This window comes from Hydra vulgaris, chromosome 12, assembly GCF_038396675.1.
Source record: "Hydra vulgaris chromosome 12, alternate assembly HydraT2T_AEP".
NCBI classification, from domain to species: domain Eukaryota; kingdom Metazoa; phylum Cnidaria; class Hydrozoa; order Anthoathecata; family Hydridae; genus Hydra; species Hydra vulgaris.
In genome coordinates this window covers 23,323,138-23,345,291 of record NC_088931.1, presented here as the reverse complement: position 1 = coordinate 23,345,291, position 22,154 = coordinate 23,323,138, and the positions used below count along the sequence as shown (strand labels likewise).

The 22,154-nt window shown below is 27.3% G+C and overlaps 1 long non-coding RNA gene across 8 annotated transcripts in view; it reads right to left on the bottom strand.

Annotated features, from left to right (window-relative positions):
• The window catches only part of LOC136088590 (uncharacterized), a 68,980-nt gene that overhangs the window by 11,998 nt on the left and 34,828 nt on the right, over positions 1 to 22,154 (bottom strand). For 4 of the 8 annotated variants that reach the window (XR_010642294.1, XR_010642299.1, XR_010642295.1 and 1 more), the window contains 3 exons: positions 14,439 to 14,526; positions 10,607 to 10,689; positions 2,898 to 3,077 (listed from right to left, as the gene is read on the bottom strand). This is a non-coding gene — a long non-coding RNA (uncharacterized LOC136088590). The remainder of the gene's footprint in view (positions 1 to 2,897; positions 3,078 to 10,606; positions 10,690 to 14,438; positions 14,527 to 22,154) is intronic. The other 4 variants (XR_010642301.1, XR_010642300.1, XR_010642297.1 and 1 more) reach the window with 3 other exon arrangements.

The window sequence follows — 22,154 nt, the reverse complement described above, 5'->3', positions numbered from 1 at the left end:
AACAGTGTTCCCAAATTATGGTTTCACAATAAACAGTGTTCCCAATTTATGGTTTTACAATAAGAATTAAAACGTTTTATTATATGAATATTTTCAACTAGTTGAGTTTCAAATCGGCTAGCAGCAATGATTGCAAATGAAAAACAAAGAGTTCCAATTATGACTCGTGAGCCCAAAGGTGACATTGGGTGTTTTGAACCCAGACTTCTTCTGGTTTACTTTAAGAAAACATTCCAACACAAATCAAACAAAAACACTCTTTTCCTACGGAGCTTTACTAGTTGATCTTTTACTCATCATATCATAATCTTTATTTAACTTTTCTTATTTAAATTTTCTCTCTTCAATTGTTAACTTTTTCTTTTTAGCTGATTCTTTTTCTATTTTTAAAACATTCATATTTGGTGAACTTGTAAGAATTGATGTGGTTCTTTTTCTTTTATTAACCCTAAGTCTTTTTCTTGGTTCTGTTTTTTTGAATGGTCTTAAATCTTCAGTCAATAGAACTTCATTTACTCTTTAGAAGGATTGTACATCATTATTACTTGAATATCATGATGTGGTTCTGTATCTTTTGAGCAACCAGCTTCTAACATGCCATTCTCTAATATTGTAAAGACAGCATCAGTTAGATTACTTATATTTAGCGCTGTACTTTCCACAGCACAGCCTTGTTTCGGAGATGGTCTATCTGTGACATAGGCTGGCATAAAATCGTGTTCACTAAAAATGCTAACATTTAGTGGGATAATTCCTGTTTCTGCAAAACCAGCCTTGATATTATTAGGGATACATGCTAATGGAAATGAATTACCCACAATACCTGGTATACTGTAAATAGACATTGTGGAACCAGGGTGCATTGTGATCCATGCATCGCAAGCTGTGTTAGTGTATTTTTTAAAAGGTCCAAATACATTTTGATCTAAAGATTGAAGTTTGTAGCTGCAATGAGGAGGAAATGAATAACCCGATATCCAATTTTCTTTAAAGTAATCTAAAGCTTCTACTGAAAGGCGAGAGTCATGATTGTCAATAGCAACAAAATAGTCGCTCTTTCGTACTTCTGGCATATTTGAAAAAATGATGGAAAAACTGCAAAAATTAAACTTTGGTCATCCAACCAGATGAGTTTGCAGTGCCTGCACTTCCATTAGAAGCACCATTTAAAAAATAGCTTTAAAATTTGACACGAGGAAATATGAAAAATGGAGGAATTGAATTTCCACTTGCAGAAACAGCAACTGCCACAGTTACTAAATTGCCTCTCTCAGCGGAAGTAACACGTCCAGTTTGTCTAAAACCTGTCCTTGCTACAATATGATCTAGAGTTTGAACTGTGGTAATACCAGTTTCATCCATATTCCAATATCTCCACTTTCTAACTTTAAACAATTAAGAACAATTTGTAAATTGTTGTAAAACTTTTGAACATTTGTTGGATTAAAACTGGAAACACGTGCTTGACTTGTTGCCTCAGGTTTTCTTATTGACAGTTTTTTGTGCCTTTTGAGGTAAGCTCTGAACCAGTCCTCTCCAGCTATATATATATTTATATATATATATATATATATATATATATATATATATATATATATATAAATATATATATATATAATATATATATATATATATATATATATATATATATATATATATATATATATATATATATATATATATATATATATATATATATATAGCTGGAGAGGACTGGTTCACATATATATATATAGCTATATATATATATATATATATATATATATATATATAATATATACATATATATAATATATATATATATATATATATATATATATATATATATATATATATATATATATACACACATATATATATATATATATATATATATATATATATATATATATATATATATATATACACATATATACATATATATATATTATATATATATATATATATATATATATATATATATATATATATATATATATAATGTACTACATATATATATATATAATGTGACTAAAGCTTCTGATATTTATTATGAACTTTCTCCTAAGGAAATGAGGAAACTAGCTTAGTATGGAAAAGCGAATATCATAAAAATGCCTCATAGTTGGAGTGCAAATGAAGCAGCTGGAGAGGACTGGTTCAGAGCTTACCTCAAAAAGCACAAAAAACTGTCGATAAGAAAACCTGAGGCAACAAGTATATAAGAAAATAAGTATATAAATATATAAGAAAATAATAATGAAGAAGAAGCTAAAGTCGATGTTGATACTTAAATTATAGAAAAAGTAATACTTAGAAAATAATATTTGTTAAAAAAATGAAAATATAAATTGTTAATAAAAATGTAAAAATTTTCTCTTGTCAACGCCATGTTCAGTCCTCATCTTTGTGATTTTCATCTTTATAATGATCAGTTTCATTTTTGCACGATTTATCAACTTGATGAACAGCCTCATCATTATGATTTTTCATTTTATAATGGTCTTATCTTGTCTTATCTGTGTGATATTCATCTTTATCTTAATACGCCTGATTTTCACACGATTATTTTTTTGATTTTCGCCTTTTATGATGATTAGTCTCATCTTTGTTTTCATTGTTATGATGATAATTTGACATTTATGCTTTTAATACCGATCGTTTGCAAAAAAGTATTTAATAATAAATATATTACTCGTGGTATATACTACATTAAATATATTATAAATAATAGAGTAATATATTTACTCTTGGTATATAATACTTTTTGCGTACGTAGTTTTAAACGGGCAATATTTGAAAATTAAAACTTGGAAATTAAATGCTTAAAATGAAGGTCCCAACATATTACTTTTTCATGCACTCTTTTTTTACCCAGATTATATATCTGCACAAAGAAATACAGAAAAAAAACATACCTATTAGGGCTACCAATACATTTGAAAGACTTTTTATTTTTTAGCACACATTTACACAATAAACTAACCCCAAATAACTGATGGTAAATACGCATTTTTCTTCAATTTAAAGCGAATTCGGTGATAAACTGAATTAGTTTAAAATTCGACAAATGTGTGGTCTTTTCATTGAATACAATACTAGAAAATATGTTAAGCAAGTTAATATCCTAGACTCTTAAACTCAGTTCTTATTTAAAAAGTAGAAAAATTAAAACAATCACGGGAGTATTTGTAAGAAACAAATTCTACAACAAAATATACAATAATAATAGGCAAGAAAAAATAAAAATAAACATAAAAATTTCAAATATTTGAAAAGCATAAAATTGTTGGGGAAAATATTTGTTTCTAATTATGTCATATTTGATAAGCTACATGATATAAAGTGTAAAAAAGTTTAACCTTTCCTCCTATGTCATAGCCAATGTGTTAAGTGTGCTTGCTCATGCACAAACTTATAAGTTGTTCTTTTTGATGATAGTATATCTTTTATATTTTTAAGTTATCATTTGAAATAATTACGAAAAAATGTCTTATGAACAATTTTTAAATGATCAGAATTTGACGTCTAGTGTAATACAAAGTGATGTAATGTGCTTGAAGTTGTTTACGTCAATCTGCGTGAAATAGTTTGCTTAAATAAATTTAATTTCGTGTCACGGTATTAATACTAAGTATATAATGTGGGGACATAATTAATATAAGTATATAGTGTGGGGGCAAATTGATTTTTTGAGTTTATTTCGCTATTACGCCCTCACTATAAATACAATTTTTATATATATAGAATATTTGTAATGATTTATATATTCAAATATGGATTGTTAAGCGCCAAACCAGCCTATACAACAAAGTTGAATAAAATTAGTTTTTATAAAAAAATGATTTATGTAGTGTTTCTTTGCAAACACCAAAATACTATAATTAAAATTTTCAAGCGCAATGAACTGCAATTTTTTCGGTTTAGTGGCTTTTGTCAAAAACTTTTAAACTTTGCGTAAAATTATCTCATTTCAACATATTCGTTGTATAGGCTGGTTTGGCGCTAAGTCATCCGTATATGTAACGATTTATATATTCAAATATATATATATATATATATATATATATATATATATATATATATATATATATATATATATATATATATATATATATATATATATATATATATATATATATATATATATGTTTAATATACATATATAAATAATATATATAAATTATATTAGTGTATTCTACAAACAGAGTGCTCAATGTTCTAAAAGAACAGAGCAATAATAAATTAGTAAAAACACTTATCTAATTTTTGATTACTTCAACACTGTGTTTCACCATCAGTAGGTTCATCAGGAAGAATCCTGATGAACCTACTGATGAACCTGATGATTCTTCCTGATGAACCTACTGATGGTGAAACACAGTGTTGAAGTAATCAAAAATTAGAAAAGTGTTTTTACTAATTTATATATATATATATATATATATATATATATATATATATATATATATATATATATATATATATATATATATATATATATATATCATATATATATATATATATATATATATATATATATATATATATATATATATATATATATATATATATATATATATATATATATATATATATATGTATTTGAATATATAAGTCATTACATAATATATAATAATAAATTGTTTTAATATATAAAAAAGCAATTTGATATTGTTACAAATTACATTCTCTGTTGATCCGAAATAGCTACGTATTAAAATAGCGAAATCTTCTTTACGCGTTAAATTACGCGTTTTAATTACGTCTTAAAACAAAAACAAAAAGAAAAAATTAAAAAACTCAAAGGCAAATTGTAGCTAAATAAACATTTTTTAATTTTTTTTTTTAAAAAACAACTTTTTTAAAAAATTTTTAAAATATGCTTTTAATATAAAGAGCCAGCGTTTTTGACCTCTTTTATTTTATTTTTATATGTAAAAATACGCGTCTTAGAGTAAATATATTGTTCATGTACTTTTAAGACGTAATTTTTTTGGGAGCTACTTTTTAAGTCTCAAAAGATAGGAGCATTGCACCTAAAGAGTCTTGATGGGTTGTTTCTCTCCAAGTAAAAAGATAAATATTATTCCTATATTTTAGATTTTTGTAGACGATAGATACTTCGTCTGACTTTTTTTTTCCGTGAACTTTGGGAAGTCAGACAAGAAAACTTTAGTTAAAAAATCACGCAGAAAAATATTTAATAATTATTTTTAATAACAGGAGTGCTAAACTGGATTTGTAAAAAGTTAAATAAAAATGTATGAATAAAAAGAAATTTAATTTATTTCCCACTCTAAAATATCTTTATTTTAATTAAAATACTACTATAACAAATCTAATTTAAAACAAGTTTAAATCTTTTTAAAAGGCTAGAAAATAAACAGTAAAAACCCCCTAATTTTTTTATAACGTGCTTGTTTTTTATATTGCTACGTTTTTTATAACGTCAAAGTAAAGCCGCGGGAACATATTTGTTCGTAAAAAGTAGACCTCAAAACTTTTAATTTCTAAAAGATGCAGCGATTTTTACCGGTTGTTTAAATATCTTTAGTTTTTAAAATATGCAACGATTTTTACCATTTAAATATCTTTGCGCAACGAACTTTTAAGATGATTTATGTATTCAAATAAACTCAAAGTTTTCAAAAAAGGTTGTCTAAAATACGTTTTTTTTTTGTTTGCGCTCGAGAAAAACGTAATTGAGTGTGTAAATGAGAACGTATAAGTGAGTTAATGAGATCGAGTGAGAGGGTGTAAATGCAAACGTAAATAAGAAAAACATAAACGAGTGTAAACGTAAATAAAAGTGCTATTTATTGGATAAAAATACTTTCTTCCTAAATGTGTACTCAAGTGTCTACTTAAATGACTCAAGTATTAGTTATGGTTAACGGAACGTAAAACAAAGATCATTTCAAATTTTTACAAAAAAACTCATTTGTTACAAAGCTTCTCATTTGTGAGGTACATCAATTAACACATACCAGTACGTTCTGGAGACTAAGAAAGAAAAGCATTATATTAAAGTCTTGGGCTAAAGTATCAAAAATGTATAATGGGTTTAAGGAAACAAATTTAATAAGCTAAAAAAAAAAAAAAACTTTAACAGCGTTTAAAGAAATACTTTTCTAATGCCGTTTTCATCAGATTCTTGATTGCATGTATTAAAATCTTTCAATAAGATAATTAATAAAATTAATAAAAACATCCTATATACTGATGACGTTGCATTTAAGAATTATAACTTTTCAGTTAGGATAAGTGTAATTATTTGAGATTGTAATATTCTAATTATCGGCCGTTTTATAGCTACATAGATTTTCAAACCAATCGGTTGTATTTTTAGTGGTATAGTTGATTCAGATGCATTCAAAGCAAATTCTTTGTCACTTCAAATCAAATCAAACAAGTTTCATGCTCATTTCTTACCGAATTTTGGTCTCCACCACCTTTATTGTACGTACCTTTATTTCTCATAGATTGCTCTAGCTAAATTGAATATATTTCTCATAGATAGCTCTAGCTAAATTGAACGGTATTTACATCTACTAAATGGTATAGAAATGATGTTTGTGGGGAAATTAATATTAAATGCGGGGAATTTGATATTATATTTTATTAAATTATTTATAACATAATATTATAAATTAATATAATAAGTTTTCCAGAGACATTAAATAAATAACAAATACTAACGTAAAAAAAAAATTACCATCGTTTTATTAATATATTAACATTTGACTGTGAGTCAAATTGCATTAGAAATATTAACTCTTTGTATCTAAAATTAACAATCGTTATTCGCTCCCTAGCGGATTATAAAATGTGGTTCAAAGTATAAACTCATAAATGTAAACTCATAAGTTTGTCATTTTTTGAAATTAAATTGTCGTTATTTCAAATACGAAACTCTAATTGCTCTCTAGTTGATCGTAAAACGTGATGCAATCCAAACACATAAAGTCTATTGAAAATTCGAAATGCTAATTTCTCCGTAGCGGGTTGAAGAAACTCTTTTAAGAAGCTTGCGCTAACGATGAGCAAAATCATTATTCTGATTGTGATGTAAACAATACTAATAAATCAATATTAAAATATGGATAAAACCGCATTACTTGACTCATTGATGGTCTCGTATGGAAATGCTCATCCCGATAAAAAAAGGCTAATATCCAGAAAGAAGTCTATAGTATATGGAATTCATTAAAAGAAGAGAAACTGGTGCATAAGGATCTTGAATCAAGAGTAATGTATTTAATCAATTTATTTAATGAAAAGGCAATTAAGTTCAAGAGCAAGTAATTATCATTTTGGGCCAATACTCCAAAACAGTCTGCCCCCACGTATACTCCACTTGAATTTGACAAGAATTCCTTACAATTTGTTGAGCCCACTAATAAGCGATCTGTTATTGATGATCAACAATGTGCATTAACTTTGAGTTTGTTGACCACAAAAAATCAAAAAAAATGCAAGAACACTGGCTCAAGATCGACTCAATTCTGAGATTACAGCTTTAAATTGTGAAGTTGCTAGACTGAAGTCTAGAAAGAGAAGTGGATTCATTGCTGAAGCTAAAGAGGTTGATTTGAAAAAGAAAAAGAAGAAACTAGCTCATCTATGTAAAAGACTGGCCAAAAAAAAGTATGATCAAGCTCAATAGAAGAAAACTAGAGAACTAAAAAAAACTAGAATGGAGGAAATCTGCTTGGAGCATCCAGAAGTCAAAGAAAAACTAATAATCAGAAAGAAACCTGGTCAACCGTCATTAGAAGTAGATCAACCTCTTCTTTTGAAGGTGATTATGGGTATTGCTCTTCATGATTCGTCCGCTGGTGAAAGACGTCGGTCAGAGGTTCTTCGGGTAATGATAGCTTAGCTATGTTTGTTAATATTGTATTTGTTAGAATTTTTTTCTTAATTAGTACTCGTACTATTGTAAGTATCCTCGAAATGTTAACAACTAATTTCAAGATTTGATTTGAATATAATTTACGAAATAAATCCCGTTTTCTGTAAAAAAGTTAATTATATCCAAATATATTTCTTTATTATTTAGAGCATTAAAACTCTTGAAGAATTGACATCTGAGATGAACAAAATTGGATTTACAACCTGCAAGAGCGCCTCAATACTCATCTACTTCCGAGAAGTTACGGAACATTAGAAGGCAAAAGGCACGTCAAAACAGTCTCTGTTAGATTGATCAGTCCTCAGAATGAATCTCATTTAAAACATGTTGACGGACTTTTCATCATGACGAACGCTCCAGGCCGCAGTGCATTCAACAGAGCTGAGCGACGAATCGCACCTCTAAGCAAAGAATTATCTGGGTTGATTCTTCCGCACGAACATTACGGAACTCATCTTGATTCTCAAGGTAATTATATTGACAAAAGTTAATTTGTAAAAATATTAATATAATTTTTAACTAAAAATAACCAACATATCTTTTTAAATCCGGCAGGACAATAGATGAAAATTTAGAAAAGCAGAACTTTGGTTTTGCTGGACAGGCTTTGGCTGATATTTGGTCTGATCTACATATTGACGGTTATCTAACCATTGCAGAGTGTATTGATCCAGACAAATTAGAGCTAGAGTCAAGGAGCCTTATATTACAAGATTAACGTTGGATTGCCGATCATCTTCGTACAAGTCAATATTTTACTTAAATTGTGAAATGTGAAAATCGCTCTTGTTGTCGGACTATTAGAAGCTCTTACTTTACTTTAATTAGAGCAAAATTTCTTCCGCCACCTGTCCCTGTCAACCAAACGAGAGACGGGCTCAAAGCTGTAGATGTCTCAGAAGGAGCAAAAGAATTGTTTCCATCATTCGTCTTTATGCTCATCGCATCAAACATTGAAAGTATTCTTCCTCGTACTGCCAAAGGATTTCCAGTTTTGCCGTATGATGCGTTTTGTCCATCAATTCAGTCTAGCCTAGCTGATAGAATCTGTAAAAAGTGCAATATATACTTTGCCTCTCAAGCTATGTTGAAAAGCACACTTCTATCCATTCTTCTGCTATAACACTCCCTCTAATCAAAAGGGTCCAACCTGTTCGTATCGCTGCCAAGCGTCAGACAGAATTTTTGGCAGTCATCGCCTTGCAGAAGAGTTCGGAAACTGTTGAATGGTTAGATGAAAATGAAGTTGACGCAACGAATTTGATTGTACCTCAAGAATACGATATCCTTTTAGAGCGCGGAGAGCATTCACTACCTATTGTTTCAATCGATGATCACTTCAACAACCCATGGGAAGATTATATTAAAGATATATAATAATATTTGCTTAGTTGATTATTTAATGAGATATCGACTATTTTATAATACAATTTGATGAGATCTACTATTATATAAATGTATAATTTAGTCAGAAAAAAAATCAATGGTTTTTAAGCATTTTTATAGTTTTTTAGGGATGGAGGGGGGGGGGAGGATACACAAAAACTGACATCATATATAACGGGGGGTTGGCCAAAAATTGACAGAGTTTAACAAAGGGGAGAAGGGGAGTCGAAAAATTGAAAAAAAACACTGACATCATTTATGGATGACCCCTTATATGTTATTCTTATTATTTTATCATATATTATAATGATTTTTTTAAACTTAGGACTGATAGATCCTATATTATATCACTCTTTTTTTGGAGCTTTTTGAATTTTATTTCAGTATTGATTTTTTATTAAGAATAGCAACAGCATATTAAAAAAATAAAAGATTTTGAAGAGACTTCTTAACAAGCTCTGCTTAATTTTTACACATGTCGGCACATGTGTAAAAATTAAGCAGAGCTTGTTAAGAAGATGATTTTGAGCCTAACTCTTTCATTTATCTTAATTATGTAGGCATTTTTAGGTACTATACTAGGTAAGGACTTATAACAATTTAAAAAAAATATTAGATACTTGCGGCTTTAGGTGAAAATGAAGATCAAGAATGACAAAAAATCAATTTTTTTGTACTTTTGCAGCATAATATTTAGACAGTTAAAAATGTTTACTTTCCTTATTTTATTATTTTTAGTTCTAAACTATGACCAATAAACAATAATTAATAAACATACAATCAAAGTGAATAGTTTGTTCTATGTACAAGTTTAAAAATGCTTTTGACATCATTTGATCAATATTCCTAAAATATTTTTTAAATTTTAAGTCCAATATTTACTAATGAATTTATCTTCTAAAGTATGAAAAATACATTTAGAGATTTTCAAACACGAATACCCCCAAAATAATTTTAAAATGGGAACTAACTTTCTTCGTGGATTTTTATAAAAAAAAATTAAGTTAAAAAAACCCAATAAAAAAAAAAGTTCTATCAGGTACCAAATCAAAAGTTTTACAAAAAAATACTTAAAGCATGATGAAAGGTCGCTAATGGTATGTGATTGTTTTTTTGTGTTCTAGTGTCAAAAACTTAGTCAAAGTAGCTTCTTAAATGACTGGTTCTGGTTTATTATTTTGAAAAAAATTTAATGATAATATTGTTAAAATCGGATTAGGGTTGTAACCTTTAAACAAGGTAGCGATAAATATATATCACAAGATAACGATATACATATATAACAAGATAACAATATACATTTATCATAAAATAACAATATACATATATCACATTTAGCTTCTCAATACTTTGAAACAAATTCCATCAGAATGTTGGCTTGGACCCCACAATCACCAGATATAATCCTAAAAAAGCAACTGTGATCTATACTGCAAAATATTGAAAATAAATTGTAAAAATTACTAAATTTTTTGGAATGAAATACAACAGCAGTGGGATTTTTGTTCTTGCAGAAACTTTTGATCTGAAACATGGAATTACGTCTTTGGAAGTACCCAGTAAGAAAAAGATGTCAAGCTGTTGCTGTAATTTGGTTGGATTTGGGTCGCGACGCGAGTTAATTAAATTCCAACGATGTTCGAACGTCGGCATAACGGTGTTATTCTAACGTTTGTCTATCAAACATCGAAACAACGTCGGAAAAACGTTGCTCCGATGTTTGTTAGACAATGTTTGATTAATTTTTGGTACCTAATAGTTATGCTACATATATATATATATATATATATATATATATATATATATATATATATATATATATATATATATATATATATATATATATATATTGTGAAAACTAAATAATTATTATTATATATTTCAATATTATATATATATATATATAATTATTATTATATATTTCAATATATATATATATATATATATATATATATATATATATATATATATATTGTGAAAACTAAATAATTATTATTATATATTTCAATATTATTTGCTCTACTAATTATATAACACGCTGTATTGAGCACTCTTACTGGAAATATTAACACAATTCCTACTATATATATATATATATATATATATATATATATATATATATATATATATATATATATATATATATATATATATATATATATATATATATATATATATATGTATATTATATATATATATATATATATATATATATATATATATATATATATATATATATATATATATATATATAGATCAACGTAAAAACGACTTTGGAACAACGTTGCTTTTTTAACGTTTTTACTTATGACATCAAAGCAACCTCAGCATACTAAGGTAAACACAACTTGATTTTACAAAACAAAAAAATATGCGCATTTTAAAATGGTTGAAAAACCGTTATCGAGAAAAATATTATTTTTAATCTGGTTTTTTAAGGCGTTATGATCTGTAATACTAACATTTATTACATTATTTCTTTATAATCTACAGTTGAATTATATATCAAATTTTTTAACATTGTAATGATTAATAAAAGTTAGTAAAACTTTATTTGATTTTCAAAAGTTGTTGAAATTTTTGCTATGTTTTCGTATATTTTGTATATATAACATTACTTATATTGTAAAAATTTCTGACTAATATAATATTTCACATAATATTTTTTTTAAAAATAAAAGTTTAGTTTCTTGAAGAACTAGTTCTAGACTAGAAATTACCTAATAAGCTTCCTTATAACTTGTGTAATGTGTTTTTGGCGTTACTGCAGTTACTCCCCCCCCCCCTCCCTTTTTTTTATATTGCTGATTATGATAGAGAATTTTATGCTGATTAAGAATCGTGTAAAAACATAGGTCTGAAAATCAACAAAAAGTGCTCTAATTCGCTGTTGAAGTTTAAAAATTACACTAAAGTACGCTAATATTCGCTATTTTTTAAAAACGTTTTACATCAAAGTTTACATTTTGAAATCAATCGTTTAGAAAATCTTTTTTTAATTACGCAACCCGGTTTTTATTATCGTCAAAATTAAATTATATTTAAATTAAATGATTTTATTGATATATTTTATATATTTTTAATTAATTTTTTAAAAATTGATTTAAGATTTTGCTTTTTAAATGTACATACATCGACTGACATATAGGGATTGGCACAATTAAATGCACATACATTGACTGACAAATAGGGATAGGCGCGATTAAAAGTACATGATTTGAGACAGGGTGAAGGTTTGGGCCAGAGATAAATCAGAAAAAGATGCGATCAGCTTTTTTTAACAGTTTTGCTTTACATTTTTGATAGAAACCAGGCTTTTTTAAATTCGTCGTTGAAAAGAATTTTATATAACCGAGTATGAAAAAATGGCGAATATTAGCGTTTTTTAGTGTAATTTTTTAAACTTCAACAGCAATTTAGAGCACTTTTTGTTGGATTTCAGACCTATGTTTTCATAAAATTCTGTATCATATTCAGCAATAAAAAAAAAAGATAAAGGGAGGGGGGGGGGAAGAAACTGCGGTGCTACAAAAAACATTTGACATTTGACCAAAAACACCAAATTTTCATAAATTTACTCTCTTATATCTTTTAATACGGTTAAGCAAGCACCTTGAGGTTTTTTGCATCAGTTAGTGTTACTCAACCTCTTTCCAGCCACATATAGAATGTAACTTGCTTCATGTGGCTTCACTTAGATATTATTTAATTCAATATCTTAAGACCACTTTTGCTTAAAAAAGTTTTTTCAAAAGTAGCTTTTGAAAGTAAGATTTCCTAAGTACTAAAACACATCCAATTTGCATGAAAATTTTCATATAGATTAAAAAAAGGATGATGAATCGAATGGAAAGGAAAACCTATTTCAAATTTATATAAAAATTGTGCATTGTATGCTTTTTTTTCACGTATTTTATGACGTTTTTTGTTTTGATTTTTGCTTTTGTTCACTAAATTATAAATAAATTTTTGCATTTGCTTTTTGAAATTTGATGATGTCTTTTTTTCACTTAATTAGAAACTTAAATAGTAGCTAAATAGGACAGTTCATTTTATAAAAATAATATATAACTGCTTTAAATGGTAAAAAAATCTTTGTTCTTTTTGTTTGTTATTCAAAATAAAAAAACCTTCTTATTCACATTCTTATTCGTATTCTAAAAATGAAATTAAAAGTGAAATTCTTAAAATATTAATAAATTAAAAATAAATAATCTAAATTTTTAAAAGGCATTCTCTGGATTGGACCCTGGATTGTTTATCAAAACTGTAAGTTTGGTTATAGGCTATAATCTATCTATTCAATAGACTATTGTGATTACAGATTGGTCTTCTTTAAACTGTTTTTTCAAAACAAAAAATCATATCACCTTCAAAAGTTCAAAAGTGAACAAAAATGGAATTGTGTAAGAACTTATATTTTCATAAGTTATAGTACAATTTTGAATTAATTAGGCCTACTTCCCTTAATTTTTAATATAAGCACAAGCATTTTGTATTTTAATACTTTTATTTATTGAAAGCAAATTGATCCATCCCTTATTTTCTTTGTTTTGAGTTACTTTTATTTCGATTTGAGTTACTTTTATTTCGATTGAGTTACTTTTATTTCGATTTACTTTTAATTTTAGCTTCCAAATTATTGCTGGAAAAACCATTTGATATTGCCAAGAATATGTTAGAATTTTTAAATATTGAAGGTGGTTGTCAAACACCCGCATTTTGTATTAAGAAATACCCACTTTTTACAAATTTGCAAAGAAAAAGATGAACATGACTTGACATGGCCAAATCTGTCAGAATTCTTTACAAATTATTTTATATACCATATAACTATAGTAATGCTTCCAAAGTGCCTTAAAAAGTCAAAAGACTATGTTGTAAAACTAAATTGGCAAAAAATTTTGATTTAAAGAATTACTATTAAAGTTCTGTTCTTTCCTTTTATTCTAAAGTTCCTTATGTTGGTGATTTTGTACCTTCTGTTAATTGTTCTATCCCTAATCCTATCCGCAATAGTAAAATTGTTCCAAATCAAGTTACTTATTTTGTATATTCTGATTTAAAGTTAAACATTACTAATGATGGTTTTTCATGTTCTATTACCCCAACTGCTATTGTATACAACCCTTTAACAAATGATTCAGTTAATTACCTTTTAAAAACTCAATGAATAATGAAGAGATTCGCTCTGTTTCCAATTTAAATCTCAACCTATCCTCTCTATCTTTTGATGAAATAACCTGTCAAATAAAGAAATACAAACGGAGAATTATCACCTTAAATTTCAAAATAGACAAGTTAATAGAAGATGTAATGAATATAAAAGAAAATATCAAGCAATCTTCTCAAAATATAATGTCTGAAATGCCAACAAAAGAGAAGTTAAAAAGGGTTGTAAAATTAACCAATTGTTGCAAATAATTTTAAAATTTGAAAAAAAATTGATTTGGCTAGAAAGCGTTCCCAATCAGATTGACAAAAAGCATGGTATTTAAAAAAAAAATTAGTACTACAAAAAACCGATGTTCTAGGAAAAAAACAAGACAAATAAGAATTTTTGGACCTAGGAACAATAAAATACTATATTATTGTATACAAATACTAACTTAGCAATGATTTGTATATAAGATTTCTATGAGAAGTCAGTACAAAAAGATAATCAGAGACAATGTAAAGTAGAAGACACAGTAAAAATGTTGCCATTCATCAATATAGGAATATCAACAAGATTGCAAAGATTAAAGACTTTGCCAGATACACCATATCTATAATAAAATGTGCCTTACCGCCTCTATCTAATGATACTTTTGAATCTTTCTGTAACAACAGTTAACAGGTCTGCTCCAAAACAAGATGATTAAAATCCATGTTTCTTATGTCATCAACAAATAGAGCCACCTGTAAGCTTTTCAGGATGATCATTAATGTTGGTTAGAAATAATAATTGAATAACAAAGTACTACAATGCAGTATTTTATTATTCAAAGATTAGTATTTTATTTTTTGTAACTTATTGGAAAAAGCAAAAGGAATAAAATTATAGAATTTGTACTGTTATCTCTTTTGTACTTTTTTTTTTACACATTTAATAGTGCTTTTAGTAACTACATTTATTAAGAAAAAGTTATATTTATTAATTATAACTTAAATTAAAGATAATAATTTGATTTCTTATACAATAAATAGTTATATAATTTTGTATCTTAAATTCTTTATTATTTTGTAAGTTAACTGATATAAATATATAAACAGTTAGAAATAGCTTTTATTTATTTTTTCTTTGGTACCCTAAAAAAAATTGTTATTGTATCTAAATGGTGTCATTTAAAGTGGCTTGAACAAGACAAGGTGTCCTCTGACACTGTTTCTTTAGGTTGAGTCAAAAGAAAAGTTTTGAGATGGCCAAAGAAAGGGGCAAAAAGATAAGTAAATTGAGCAGGTTAAACCTCAAGTTGATTTGTATGTATTTCAAATTCTTAAAATTTAATGTTAAAAACTGTATGACAAGCTATTCCTAAAATATTATAACTGATACTGACTCTCACAATTTCAGTCTCAAGTCACGAAAGAGGGTAAAAAATTAATCTTTTGTATTTTTGTACAAGGTTATTTTTATTTACTTATTTTTTATTGTTATTCACCTCCCAAAGGCTCAGATGGCCACTATATTTGAGGAGGCTGCTTTATTGTTGTTACAACCCTCCCTTAACTATTTAAATCCGAAATACAATCCTTGACAGAAAAGCCACTGATCAGAGAAACAAGTTTAGCACATTACTACCCGGAGCGTGGTAGGAATTGAACTCTAAATTTCTCACTTATATAGCAGGCGCTTTGTCACTACACCACTACCGCATAATTAAGTATTCATTTTCTTTTTTTAATTTTTTACTAATTAATTTATTATTACTTATTTTTTTCAATTTATTTTTTTCAGCACTTGGCAGTACCAAGTGTTTCCTCTAACATATCCTACAGAAACATCAAAAGAGCACCTAAATTTTACACCAGATTGTAGTCATAATAAACAAAATATTGATTTGAGTTAATTACACACTCAGTCAGTATTTAATTTTTGAAATGAATCACAATCGCATATTTTCCAAATTTCAGACTTGAAACAAAAAGTCAATTTTGACCTTTCTAATTACTATTGAAAATAACTTTTTTAATTTAAAAAAAAAAAAAAATTTTTATTCCTCTTAATTTCAATAATTCACTTCCTCATAATTAAAAAAAATTCACTTCACAAAAAATTCACAAGGCCTTCATGGACTTGAGTAAGCAGATTTTTTTTTTTTGATTATGGTTATAATCCCCCCTCAACTCTATAAGTCAAAATACATTTTTGTATAGTTTTTGTATGTGATATGTGATATGATATAGTTTTAGTATGATATAGTTTTTGATATGTGATATAATATAATTTTTAAATGTGATATGTAATACAAATATATATATATATATATATATATATATATATATATATATATATATATATATATATATATATATATATATATATATACATATATATATACAATGAAAAATGTATGTCAAACAAAATCTCAACTTCAAAAAAATTTTTTTAATATATTTCTTTAAAGGTTTGTAAGAAATTAGTACAAAATATATTTAACACTAGAGGCCTTTCAATGTTTCATCAGTAGTGTTAGTTTAAGTGCTGTTATGTACAAATTTATTTATTTTTTGTTACAAAAGTATTTTTTAATCAATTAATGTATTGTTGCTATTAGTTACCATTGTCTAATATTTTTTAAAACAGGAAGTGTTAGTTAAAAGTATCATGCTTTTGTTTATGCAAATGACTTTCATAAGATAATAAATTTTTATCACTTTTAAGTTCCAGAAATACAAAAAGCTGGAAAAATGGTTCCATAATTTTTTTATTTATACGTTGGCAATCATATACATGATTGTCAAACCTGTCTGTTGAATGGCCAGTTCTGCAACTTGAAATATGACCATTAGTGCGATTTCTCAAATTGTTTGTTTTTCCAGTATACGTTGATTGACCATTACAAGACAAACATTTTAGATAATAAATGACATTCTTGCTGCTACAAGTAATGTGACTTTTAATGTTCCAAATAGTACCGTTGGATGTTACGAAATTATTTACCTCTTGTAGGTAAAATAAAAAAATTTTGCAACGACTATCATTACATTTAAAAATTCCTATCTTTTTGTTATTAGATGTTGTGGAAATAAATTTAGCGGAAGTAAGTTGTCTCAGTAAATTTGATGGTTGTTTGTAAGCTATTACAGGATTTATGTTAGAAAATATTTTTTGTATTCTTTCACTGGTGGATAAACTGAGTCGAAGTTTGGTTTTAGTTAGTATAGGTTGGCAATTTAGGTTGCTGTAAAATGTAGTGACTAAAGGAACGACTTCATTAGGTTTCTTTTGTTGAGCTGGTCCTTGTAGTTTTGCATTTTGAAATGCTTTTTCAATAACAATGTCTGGATAATTACATTCTTTCAGCCATAATTTAAGCTCTGCTAAACGCAGGTTTTCGGTGATATAATCAGATGTAAATACAATTATTCTTTTTGCAAGACTATAAGGGATGTTCTTTTTGGTGTGGTAAGGATGATGACTGTTAAAATTAAGATAATCGTGTGTGTTTGTTTCTTTATAAAATATGTCAGTTTTGATATATTTGTTATTTTGAAGAATAACAGAAATGTCTAAAAAATTAATTATATTATAAATATTTTCTTTTTTTAACTAATTCAATGCCATAGTCAATTGTGAAGGTAATTGAATTGTTTAATTCGGCGAGTGACAATTTAAATTTGTTTATATCTAAGTGTTTAGGCCATATGTTAAAACCATCATCAACATATCTAAAGTAGAACTGTTCAATAGTATGAACCTTGTCATTCGAAAAAAATCTTGGTAGAATTTTTGGAAAAAAGTATTGTTTCTTCTAAGAAACCTATCGAAAGACATGCATAGTCTGGTGCAAAGTCTGTACCCATGGCTGTACCTGTGATTTGGTGAAATAATTGATTATCAAAGAAGAAATTATTGTTTTTTAAAATAAATGATGCTGATTCTATAATGAAATTGATAGTAATTCGTTCAGGTATTAGATTTTTATGTTTTTCAACCCAAAATTTTAATGCTTCTAAACCAAGGTTGTGGGGAATTGTAGTGTAAAGGTTAACAATGTCACATGTTAGTATAATACTATCTAGCTCTACTTTTCTAGGAATTTTTCTTAAGAAGTCCCAATCATCTTTTATATAAGTTTTTTGCTTCCGTACAATAGGAGATAGAATTACGTGCAGAAATTGGCTTAAATGTGACGTAGGTGAGTCAATTCCTGCAATAATAGGTCGACCCTTTAAATCGATTGGTGGTTGCATTTCAATAACTAGAGAATTAGACTCTTGAACTTTTTTGATTATTTCTTTACATTTGTGAATTTTGGGAATTACATAAAAATTGCTTGATTTCCATTCAAATTTTGTAATGTAGTCTATCTCGTTTTGTGTTAAGCATTTATGTTTATCAATCATTTTTAAAAGATTTTTGAAAACTAGTTTATCAGAGTTTAAGTTTGTTTTTTCATACGTGATTGAAGATGATAGATGATCTTGATAAACAAGCTTATCGCTGTGATATGTAGAGTCCATCACAATTAAACTGCTACCTTAATCAGCTATTTTAATAACAATGTCTTTCATTTCTCTCAGCTCTTTAAGAGCTGTTCTTTCTTGTGATGAAATATTATCAACTGATAGATTTTTAATGGGATCAACTTGTTCGATTTTCGAAATTATTTCATTAAGTTATGAAAGAGTTGATTTAACATTATAATTTGATTTCTTCTTTAAAGTGCTAATATCATTATTATGGGTTTCATAAAATTTTTCTTTTAGTTTAAGCTTTCGAGTGAATTGTCTTATATCTGAATTAATGTGTAAAAAATTACCTTTAGTAGTTGGGCAGAATTTAGGACCTTTTATCAGAAGTGCTATTTGGAAAGTGGTCAGGTGTTTGGTGGATAGGTTGATGACCTTAGGTTGTATTTTTTTGGGATTGTGCTTGTCCAGTTTTTTGAAGGCGCTATTTAACAATTGGTCATAATTTATAATATTATTTGATGAAGAATTAAAGTTTGCCAAATTGATATTTTCTTTCTCTTTTTCTTTTTGATGGTTAAATTTAGAGCTTCTTGAATTTAAATATAGACGATCTTTATCGAAAGCTAATTTAGTAGAAACAATCTTTTTTTCCCATTTTTTATCAATTCGTTCTTTATCTTCATTTTTGCATTCTTCGTATCGCAATAACAATCTATCTTCTAGAGCTTCATTTGTTGCATGATTATTAATAAAGTTGGTAACTTCTACATCGACATTGTTAAGTGAAGTAAGAAAATTATCTTTACGTATTGTAAGTATTTCGCATTCTGATTTTAAACGCTGTAGGTCAAATTTTTTTATTACGTTTTCTTCTTCAGCTGACATCAGGTGTAGATTATCACTTCTGAATTTTTTAAGGATAACAAGTGGTTCTTGTTGTAAACAATCGTGATATATGTTTAGAAGGTTAGTGCATCTGATGTGTTTGTAGTATAAATATTCGTATTTATCTAAAGATTTAACAAAAAACTTTTGGTGTTGATCTTTAAAGTTCATATATTGTGTTTTAATGCTTTCACTTGACTTGTTATGATGCTGGTAACTATTAAAACAATTTTTAAGAGTTGATTCAATAATATCTCTTATTATTAGCTTTAATTCATCAATTAGTGAAGGTAAAAACTCTTTTAATTTTTCTAAAAGTTCTGTGAATAAGTCGTTTCCATTTTTTGAAGATAAGTTCTCTGCTGACATTTTAACAAAATAACTATTAATATAATTTTAACCAATACAATGAAAAATGTATGTCAAACAAAATCTCAACTTCAAAAAAAATTTTTTTATATATTTCTTTAAAGGTTTGTAAGAAATTAGTACAAAATATATTTAACACTAGAGGCCTTTCGATGTTTCATCAGTAGTGTTAGTTTAAGTGCTGTTATGTACAAATTTATTTATTTTTTGTTACAAAGGTATCTTTTAATCAATTAATGTATTGTTGCTATTAGTTACCATTGTCTAATATTTTTTAAAACAGGAAGTGTTAGTTAAAAGTATCATGCTTTTGTTTATGCAAATGACTTTCATAAGATAATAAATTTTTATCACTTTTAAGTTCGAGAAATACAAAAAGCTGGAAAAATGGTTCCATAGAACCATTTTTCCAGCTTTCCAGTTCCAGAGATACAAAAAGTGCTTGTGATCAAATATTGTTCCTCCAGACTGCTATGCCAGGAAATCTGAACCATGCAAGGTGGCTAACAAAGGCCAATCGTATTTTACGTTTGTATATGTCTAAGGAAAATCCTTCAAAACCATAGCAAAGAATTACAAGATTCATCGTAAATGTTTATGCGCCATCGTGGTTCAACATAAGGCGTCATTCTTCCTGCCTTGACGGAGCAAGAAACTTCTTTTATCTTATGAAGCAGTGCTATGAACTAGGGAAAGAAGAGTGGAAAATTCTTGAACCAGTGTTGCAAAACAACTGCTATTTTGCTCATCCTGAGAACATTCTTATTGGAGGAGTTACAGATGTCAATTGCATTCTTATTGGAGGAGTTACAATTCGTCAGTTTTTGTGTGACAAAATAATTGACGCACGAGCTACATCACAAAGTAGCAAGATACGTGTCTTTGATAAATCAAGCATCAAGCTTGATCCGGAAGCTTCATCATTCATAAAAATGATTGACTGGTCTGTTGCTATTGCAACACCACCACCGCTTTTATCAACTGTTTCTAATGATGATCTTGAACATTTCCAGTTCCACGTTGATGTCTTGAGTGGTATTCCATGCCATTCTCAGGCAGTTGAACGTATTATTAAAGATATCTCAGCAACAACTATGAAAGTTTTCGGGCACAAATTACGACATGGAATGATTTTGCAGTGTCGTAAATCTCGAGCAGAATTACTGAAAATTGACTCTAAATCTGACTTCTTGAGCCATAACAAATAGCAAATAACTGAAACAAATTGCTGTTATGTGTTGCCTACTACACTCTGACTATTTCTCCTTTAACAACTACTTGTATTTTTAAATTTAATGTAACAAGATGTCGAGTAATGGAATATAGCATTAAACCATGTGTATTTACATTATACGATTATACAGTAATTTTAATTCCCAAAGTTGCGGATCCAAGACACGCTTCAATTTTATTTCAAAAGGAGTTTTTTTCATAAGTAGACTGTAATGCAACATTTTAGTAAGGTTTCACAGCCCCAACTTAACATTTACATCATAATGACCCACCCGAATATATATATATATATATATATATATATATATATATATATATATATATATATATATATATATATATATATGTATGTATGTATCATCATAGTGCTATCATGTACAAAGTTATCAAGTTGTTTGAAATCAAAACAAGTCGACTCATTACATCAGTTAATCATAAAAATTTCAACTCAACTGTTGAACAATAGAAGATTTGAGTTTTTACTAAGAATGGGTAACAAAGGTTTTGCACAAAAGTTTGTGAGTTTTGTTTTAATATGTTAATATGGTAAAGAGAACAAAACCTGGACAATATATTTTATTGTCCAGCTTTTTTAACAGCAAATAATTGACATTCATTTTATTAAAATTACTGTAATTCATATGCTGTTACAACTCATGTCAGCCATATTTATTTATTCAGCCTAAAAGTAATTTTAAACGTTTTAGATTTGTTGCAACATAACAAAATTGTTATTGAATACTTCAAATGTTTTAAAATTTTA